General features: G+C 47.6%; 1 protein-coding gene, 1 long non-coding RNA gene and 1 pseudogene across 6 annotated transcripts in view; 1 reads left to right on the top strand and 2 right to left on the bottom strand.

The window, feature by feature from the left end:
- Smpd3 (sphingomyelin phosphodiesterase 3) overlaps positions 1–3,422 on the bottom strand; it is an 82,928-nt gene extending 79,506 nt beyond the window's left edge. For all 4 annotated transcript variants that reach the window (XM_034522309.2, XM_076915825.1, XM_076915830.1 and 1 more), the window contains exon 1: positions 3,020–3,422. The gene's annotated coding sequence lies outside the window, so the exon portion shown is untranslated. The remainder of the gene's footprint in view (positions 1–3,019) is intronic.
- Positions 1–4,845, top strand: part of LOC117722980 (uncharacterized) — a 43,371-nt gene extending 38,526 nt beyond the window's left edge. For both annotated transcript variants that reach the window (XR_013104885.1, XR_013104884.1), the window contains one exon: positions 1,856–4,845. This is a non-coding gene — a long non-coding RNA (uncharacterized LOC117722980). The remainder of the gene's footprint in view (positions 1–1,855) is intronic.
- Positions 4,846–7,104: 2,259 nt separating this feature from the next.
- LOC117723409 (large ribosomal subunit protein eL29 pseudogene) lies at positions 7,105–8,221 on the bottom strand (annotated as a pseudogene).
- Positions 8,222–8,884: the final 663 nt, after the last annotated feature.

Here is an 8,884-nt window from a genome sequence, read left to right on the forward strand (position 1 = left end):
ACCTTTTGTGTTTAGTAACTCCAGATGTCTGACGTTTCTAAGCCACAATGTCAGGGAGGAAAATAAGGCTTGGTTCTGAAAATGTTACTGACTGCTCTAATAATGAGGAAGAGAAAAAAAATAAAAGGGTGGAATATGAGAGGAAGGGAAGAGTGAAGAAGAGTAAGGGAAAGAGCCCAGAAAGATAACAGAACTTCCTTGAACTTGATCATTGTTTTCTATGCATTGTTCTAATAAATGGTTTTGATGCTCTTTCACAAGAGTATCAAAAGTAGGCTTCAGACCCACTTTTCCATGTGGCTGAAGACAGCAGCAGATTTACTTCTTGATGTCGTTTGAAAGAACCATAGACAAGAGTGGCATCCTGCAGAGAAAGGTGCCTCAGTGGGAAAGTGCTTACTTAATAGGCATCCAGGTCCTGTTTTCCATCCTCAACACTATGAGACAAGCAACCAAACACAAAACAAGGACATCTACTCCAAAGGTAGACATGAAATTAGCTCCAGCAGAAAGGTGTGTGGTTTAACAATGTCCACACCAGTTCTGAGCCTCTCTTCACTACACTACAGGGGAGTAGTGGTTGTTAGATTGTGCCTTGGTTTGACTTCCTTCCAGCAGAGGTCACTGTGGATGCTGGCAGTGGACACTTAAGGGAAAAGGACCAGGTAGGCTTGGCTGACTGGTGTTTCCACTGCCTGGTTCTTTAACAGAGTCCATAATCTATCCCCTTAATTATGTGAAGGAGATTATCTTGAAGCTACCTGAAGAACTTTGGCATAAAAGTGATGGTGGTGGTGAAACTTGGGTCAGTTGCTGGGACTGATAAGGCTGAGAGGGTTGTGCTCATCTTCTAGGGATATTAAAACAGAGTCTCATTATATAGTTCAGGCCGACCCCTAACTTGTGGCAATCCTCCTGCCTCCGTGCTTTCAAGTGCTGGGATTACAGGCATGCAGCCACCATGCCTGGCTTGTACCTGGTGTTTCTGAGTCTCCATTTGTGACTGACTGCTCGTAATAGCCCTGTAGCTCTATAGCCGTCCCAGACTCTATTGACAGGCTTCCCACACGTTACTTGTGTTAAGGTAGATTTTGGTTATTAGGGCAGCCCACTACAGTGTGATAAGGTGCACCAGGGAATGAGGATGATGAAGATGTCAGAGTCAGATTTGGGTGCCGGAAGGGCTGAAGAGGGTGCCACATTCTTGTGAAGTTTCACTGACTGGAACATAGCCAGTCCTTCAGGTTAGACCCGAGGCAGTTCAAAGCTGCCTTCATCCTGAAGGCACCCATTTGGTCCTTAGGTCAGCAACTGTGACTTGAGAGTTAAAAGGGTAACTAACTGTCTTGCTACCTTCTACATCCACGCTTAGTTCCTCTTCCTCCTCCTTCTTCCCACCCCTCCCCCAGCTGTATGCATAGGCTCACCACAGCACAGTACACGCGTGAATATTGGAGCATGGACAGATACATTCACCTAGTCACATTTTCACTCACGCTCCGACCTACACCATCATCAATAAAAACACATCTAGCCACAGAACCAAATTTGTCCTAATATAGTTGGTAGGGCATGAGGTTGAGTGGCTTTAGTCAGCATGCCTCTTCAGATCCCCAAAACTGCAAGGTAGAGCCCCCTGGTCATCTCTGTCCTCATGGTCACAAGTCCTGCCTCTAGTAACCATCGCATTCTTGGGGCAAGACTGGCTGTGGGGTTGGAGGGTGGGGACAGAGAAGAGTGTATGCAGGACCCAGCACAGCACAACCACCTCCTCCCTCGGGATTTTCCATCCCAGCTCGCGCGGGCCCGCGAGGAGCGAGCGCGCTTTGTCTCTCTCTCTCCTCTCCTCTCCTAGCACGTTTCCGTGGAAGCTACCCGTGCCGCGCCCGAAGCCCCCCTTCCTCAGCCGCGCCCCTCGCGCAGTCCAGCCCTGCAAGCCTGCCAGTGCTGCGACCGCCGCTTTGTCCTCCCGTGGATTCCTGGGCAGAGCGCGAAAGCCAGGCACCTGAGAGCAGCCACTGCACGCCGGGTACCAGATCCCGGCGTCCAGACCTGGAGCGCGCTCGGCATGCAGCGGAGCATCCCTTCAGGATCCGCGAACGCGGAGGACGTCGCCTGGAGCTGCGGGTTGCTGGAGAGGGAGACCACTGGGTCTTTTCCCTCAGGTGCCCATCTAGACTCTTAGCCGCGGTGCTGGCGATCTTATTCCCGGGGTGTGGCGGGGCAAGAGAGATGATCTCCACTCTGTACTGCCTGGGACCTGGATCTAGGTGGAGAGGGCCTGGGAAATAAGACCTAGGTAGGGAGGGGTACCTCAGACTCTCACTTCTACCCACCTCCCACACCCAGGCTATTCAGACCTTAGGTGCGGCTCCATCACAGAAGACCAAAGCATCCATCAGTGCTTGGAGCAGGGTGGGGAGGAGTCCTCCAGCCCCTCACTTTCTCCATTCCTCAAAAACAAATATCCCACAAAGAACCCAACTGAGAGCAAGTGGTAAGGGGAGAGCCTGGGTTTATCTGTTTCCTAGGATGCAAAGGAGGGCAAAGGGAAGGGTCTTCCTAACAACTCGAAACCTAGGAGAGTCTAAGAGGAGGGGAGGAGTCTCATCAATCGCATCCCAATCCCTGTTTGCAACCTCTAGCCGCTGGGGTGTTGTAAGGAAGGGTCCTTCTATCTCCAAACCTCTCATCCCAGAACAGTCCCTCCATCCTCAACAACCCAAGCAGCCTCGACTTTAGGCGCAGGGAAAGGGAGAGTCAAGCCTTTTCCATGCTCTCCCAGGAGAGACCGGAGAGGGTCTTCCAGCCCTCATCTCTTACACTCAAGAAGCTCTTTCACCATACGACAAAACCCAGCCTAGGTTGCTCCGACCTCAGGCACTGGGCCACGAAGAGGCCCGCAGTCAGTCCTCAAGCTCCACGGACAGATGGTGTTAAGTGCAGCGAGGACACGTCCCATCAACTCCCCAGGCCCCTCTCTCCTCAATAAAACAAAAGCAAGTCCTACAGCACCCACCTCAGACGGCGCTCAGGAGGGCGCTCGGCGCGGGGCAGCGCACGCGGCGCCTCCCAGTTCCTTGCGACCCGGGCTTCCCAGAGGCAGCTCTCCCGGCGGCGATGGTTGCAGCGGCCGCGGCTCTGGCATCCGGAGCCTCCCTCGGACTCAGCACCTGGAGCGGCGAACAGCTCCGCGCCTCATTCCACTGACCCCGCCTCCCGCGAGCTGCTCTAGCCAATGGAGACGCAGGGTCCGCCCAGGAGGTTGCCCATTGGGAGGTTCCGGTCCCTCCGTTGGGACCTCGTCCCCAGAGACCGCCCGAGTGTTTGCTCTCCCTGCTGGAACATGTAGTCTCTTAGGGCTGTGGAGTGGGCTTGTGCCGAGGGCTGATAAGCAAATGGACTACATTTCCCAGAGTGCATTGAGGAGACCTAGGCGCGGAGAAGGGTGGGAGGATTGTTTCCATAGCAAACTCGGCCCCTTGGGGGATGGGGGATGGGGAAGTGGAACAGGCCCTGGGACCCTCACAAAATCACACGTGATTTGTGGGCAGCGTCTTGGAAGACGGATTCGGTTATCTTTTTCTTTCTGTTTCTACTTGAGGACCCTGGACCTCAGTTTCCCTGTCTAGGAAGAAAGGTAACGAGACGGCCTCGCTGCAACACTCGGTGGAGCCAATCGAGAGCGAGCCGCTTTGGTTCTTGCCCACCAAAGATAAAGGATACAGGAGGAGACTTTTACACCTCATTCTCAACTTTTATTTTTTGCCTTAATCCTGACACTGAAGGTTTTTTACTTTTGGCCACATTCCTTGCGCCACTAGGACCTTTCCTCCTTGTCCCCACATTCTTGCAGCCTTTCCTTCAGTACTTTCTGGTAGAGTGAGCTGCTTCTACTTAAAACCCTTCACAGGCTTCCTTGGGCCTTTGGGAATCAAATCCACTTTTCACAGCAAAGCTGGAAAGTCCCTTGAGAATTGGACTCCACTCTCTTTTGCATCGTTCTGAACTTTGGAAACGGACAAGCCTTGAGTACCGATTTTCTCTCTTCCTCTGATCCCCTCCATCTTGCCTTCCTCTAATTCCTCAACATCCTTAAAGCCCCAGTTTAAATGTTGCTTTGATGTGTGACGACTTCCTTGATGTTCTGCCGAGTGTTGCACATCTCTTTCTGTGTTTGTCAGCTTCTACTTCCCCTATTTTATTTGCATGTTTACACACCCATCTTCCTCATGAAACTGTAAACTCATAAAGCAGAGGCACGTCCTATATTATTCATATTTTCAGTCCCATGTCTATAACATCTGACATACAGGAGGCACTAAACAAATGCTGAGATTTACCTATAGATATTTATTGAAAATGAACAGCAGTCTATCTGATTTCAACATACACCTTCAAAATCTTTATTTTTTAAGGTGTTTCCCATTCCTAAAGATGTTCACTAGAAGGATTCTAAAAAAAAAAAAGAAAAAAAAAAAAAAAGCTTAAATGCCATTCATACTTTTAGGATTGGTTGGGATTTTGCCTGAGTGTCCTGAGGGTCTTTCTACTCCTGTGGTTCTAGAGAAATGTATTTGTGCCTGCTATTCCTGTCAATTCTCCCACTAAATGTCATCAGCCCTTCATGTTCCTCTATTTTAGCTGTTGGCCCTACTTTGTATGTCTAAATGCCTACCTCCCACTCCATTTCTGGGAAGCTCTTCTCTCACCTGTCAGTCATGGAATAAGATGCTGGCTGTCCATTAAACCCTCTGCTCAGCATCGTGGGACTCCACGGTGATTTCCTGCCTTGCTAGGTAGCATTTTTTCCTCCTGAATCCCCAGTAAAGATTCTGATACTGATTAGATGTCTCATTAATTCCATCCGTGTTTTGTTTGTCATTGTCCTAGATGTTTAGGATGTATGACAACAAAACCATTCTGGAAAGAATGTCTTAAAGTATAGTTAAATCACAGTGGGAAAGGAAGTAACTGGAAAAACTACTACTACGAACAGAGCCTGAAGAAAAGGAAGCCTGCTCTCCCTGTACAGAACAAAGACTAGGGCGGAGGAATGAATAAAATGTTAGTTCTTCCCTAACAGGATCTCTGATAAACATCGAAGAGGGGCTTTGATCTTGGCTAAATCATGAAGGAGGGCTACTGGAGCTGACTTAATAGATGCGGCCTCATTACTAAGGATGAGAAAACTGCAGGGAGCACAGGGAAATAGGGTGTGTTGAAGCTCAGTGTCCAAGTCTGTGGATACAGTGAGAGCAGAGGCTGTTGGGAGAGTAGGACTATGCCATGTAGTGGACATCAACAGAAGGCTATCGAAGAAGCCCACCTGGAGCCAGAGGTGAAATCCTCGAGGTCAGTTGAGCCCTTCAAAAGTAGTGCTAGGGCAGGAATTAAATTAATGACAGAGCACCTACCTACCATGTACAGGGCCCTTTGTCTAAGTCCTAGTATTGACCCCTAGTATTGCCCCTCCCCCAAAAGTTATGCTAATTTTCAGGAAATGGTACCAAATAGGAATAAGTTAGGGTTCCTGGGTTCTCTCAGAACCACTATGGGTGCCTAAATAGAATCTGCTAGAGTTGGGAAGCCAGGTCCTAATCCTGATTTTGTCTCTGGTTAGATGTGTGACTCTGGGCTAGACCTGTTTCTTCAGCTATAAAGTGCTGTTTATTGGTGTTAGGAAGAAGCTAATATGAGTACAGGTGGGGAACTTCAATTACTGGTTGAATGACCTTACAGAAATTACTGTTTCGGATTTATAGTTTGCTTATTTCATGTTGCAAAGGGTGGATAAAATTGCCTCATGTAAAGTATTTCACATGCATTAAGCCTCAACAAATGTTTTTATTTTTAGATTTTTTTTTTTTTTTTTTTTTTTTTTGGGTCTTATTGTCAGACAGAGATTTGACTGAAGAAACAAGGAATGATGACACCCAGGGCAATTAGACTGTCCCCTCTCTTCGTACTTACATGACTTGCTCAGGTTATTTAAGCTTTAATCTCTTGCATCTCAATGTTCTCATCTGAGAAATGGAGGTGATGATACCTCAGAGCTGAAAGGATGACCTGAGCAAGTTAAAGTGCCTGACTCATGAAAAAAAAAATGGTCAATAGATTTAGTTTTTCATTTTTGGGAGCAATTTTAGGGTTTAGAACCCTGAAGGAATGGAATTCTGGGTGCCTAGCTGGGTACCCAGCTAGAGTTGTAGAAGATTCCAGAAGAATGTCATGCTAGTCTCCTCTTCCTTAAAGAAGAAAACAGAAGGGGCTAGAGGGATGGCTCAGTGGTTAAGAGCACTTGTTGCTCTTGCAGAGGACCCAGTATCACAGTACCAACCTGGTATCTCAAAACTGTAATTCCAGAGAATCTAACGTTCTCTTCTGGCCTCCTTGGGCACCAAGCAAGCATGTAGTATACAATCACACATGCAGGTAAAATATTTCTACACATAACTAAATATAAATATTTTTGTAAGTCTTTAAAAATAAAAAAGAGACAGGCAATGATGGCACATGACTTTAGTCCTAGTACTTAGGAGGCAGAAGCAGATGAATCTCTGTGAGCTTGAGGACAGCCAAGGCTACACAAAGAAAACCTGTCCAGAAAACCCAGAAGAATAAATAAAAAATAAGGGGTGGTGGTGAAGAGATGGTTCAGCCATTAAGAACATTGGCTCCTCTTCTAGAGAACTAGGGTTCAGTTCCCAGCCCATGGCAGCTTATAACTCTCTGTAACTGCAGTTCCAGGGGATTTGGCATCCTCATACAAACATACATGCAGGCAAAACATCAATCAATGGTCATAAAATAAAAATAAGTCATTCAAAATGAATTAAAAAAAAAAAACCAAGGAGGTAAATTTGAGTTGCATGTAGTATGTCCATGTGAGATCTCCAGGAGGTGGTCTGAGGCTTATGAGATCTAGTGAGATAGAATGATAAATTACCAACTTATTAGAAGATAGGTCATCACTAAAACTATGGAAAATGAACTGAATTCTTCACTAGAGGGGGTCAAAGAGAAGGCCCAAATTCCTTGTGGGTTATCAACAACTAAGGAACAAGCAGAGGGAGAGGATTCCAAATGGAAAGGTGAGAAGAACAGAAAGATTTGGAGAAAATCAGAGAATGCTGTGTCACAGAAGCCAAAACTGGGAGTGGGGTGATACCACACAGTCAGGATTAGCAAAGCCGAGCTCTGAACTGTTCCTACCCCTAGTTTAGCAACAGGGTCACTGGTGGCCTTGGAAAGAGTAACTTGAAGAGATGAGTTCAGTCTCTGGGAGCCACATGGTGGGAGACAATACATTCCAGCAAGCTGTAGTCTGACCTACACATGTCCTGAGAGCACTAATGCAGATGGAAGAAAAATGCTTTCCTGTCACATGGGAGGGGAGGAGGGGGCAACTGGAGGTAGCCTTGTGTAGTAGGTAGCTTGGTCCCTGTTTCTGCCTTTTTTTTTTTTTTTTTTTTCCTTGCCTCGAGTTTATTTGTAAAAACAGTCTAGGACACTGGTCATCTGCAAATAGTGTGGGTAGGTGTGTCACGGCAGTCCATCTGTCTTCATGTTGGCAGGAGCCTTTTCTATGGGTCCTTCACAGGGGCCTGAGCACCTTTAGGAGCGTGGGCTGGAGCTTTGGCCTGGGCCTTAGCTGGAGCTTTGGCCTCTGCCTTGGTTTGAACCTTGGGCTTTGGTTGGCAGAGCCTACGACCCTTGGCCATGTAGCTTCGAATCTGCTTCCCAAGCTTGGGGTGAGCGATGAAAGCCAGGCGGCTTGGGACCTTTGGCATCTTGGGCTTGATGGCCTGAGGCTTCACAAGGGCCTTGATGGCTTCTGCGCATGCACTCACTGCCTTTGCATTGTTGGCCTGCATCATCTTCAGGCCTTTCTTGTTGTGCTTCTTGGCAAAGCGCACGTTCCTCAGGAACTTGGGGTCAACCCCCTTAAGAGATTCGTATCTTTGTGACCGGGGTTTCTTGATGCCATTTCTGTGCCATTTGCGGGACTGGTTGTATGTGGTGTGGTTCTTGGATTTGGCCATGTTTGCACGGTAAGCTGCGGCTTCCGCAGCGCCTGGGACCGGAAGAGAAAAGCTGTTTCTGCCTTAATACCGGAATCAAGGATGTGTTCAGGGAGGAGGTTGAGAAGAATGGACATTTGAAGTGAAGAAGATACTCAAGGTAGCTGCTGTGGAAAAGAGAAGAGAACCTAAAAGTGGTCTCCAGAGGCTTCCAGGCAGGAACAGGACCTTCAGATGCTGGAGGCCACGGCCGTGTGAGAATCTTTGGAAACATGTTCTCCAAACTCCCACTAGTGCTGGGAAAGGCATAATGAGTCTGATCTAGAGCTTGGCTTTCTGAGACAATAGAGAGTATCAAGAGGTTTAAAGACAAAAGACAGGTGGAAGCTGTAGTTCACCCAGCGGAAGTGAAGCAGTATGGAGCGGACACAGGGCAATCGGGTCTTGGGTGAGTTGGGGCATCGATGTGGTTATGAGTAGAGCCTGTGATGTTGGTCAGAGGTGGAGTAGCTCTGGGCAGGGAGATTAGCATGGGCAGAAGTGATGGAGGGATTGAAAACAAAGTTTGTCTGATTACTGCTAGCTTGTGTCAAGATAATTGCCTTGAACGTGACATCTCTAATCCTAATTGTACAATGTAAGCTAACAAAGAGTATAGATGGAGTACAGGACCCTCTGATGTGAGCCTTGTAGAGACCAAGAGACAGTAAGAGGAAGTCGTCTTATCTAACATTTGGGGGTGTGGAGAAAAGAGAAGCAGTGAGCTTTTGAATACATTTCACAGAACTATTGTGTCAACATCATCTACACATGAGGCCGTTTTAGACACACCTAAAAGGCAGAACGCCTAGGAATAAAAT

Source organism: Arvicanthis niloticus, chromosome 18 (assembly GCF_011762505.2).
Source record: "Arvicanthis niloticus isolate mArvNil1 chromosome 18, mArvNil1.pat.X, whole genome shotgun sequence".
NCBI classification, from domain to species: domain Eukaryota; kingdom Metazoa; phylum Chordata; class Mammalia; order Rodentia; family Muridae; genus Arvicanthis; species Arvicanthis niloticus.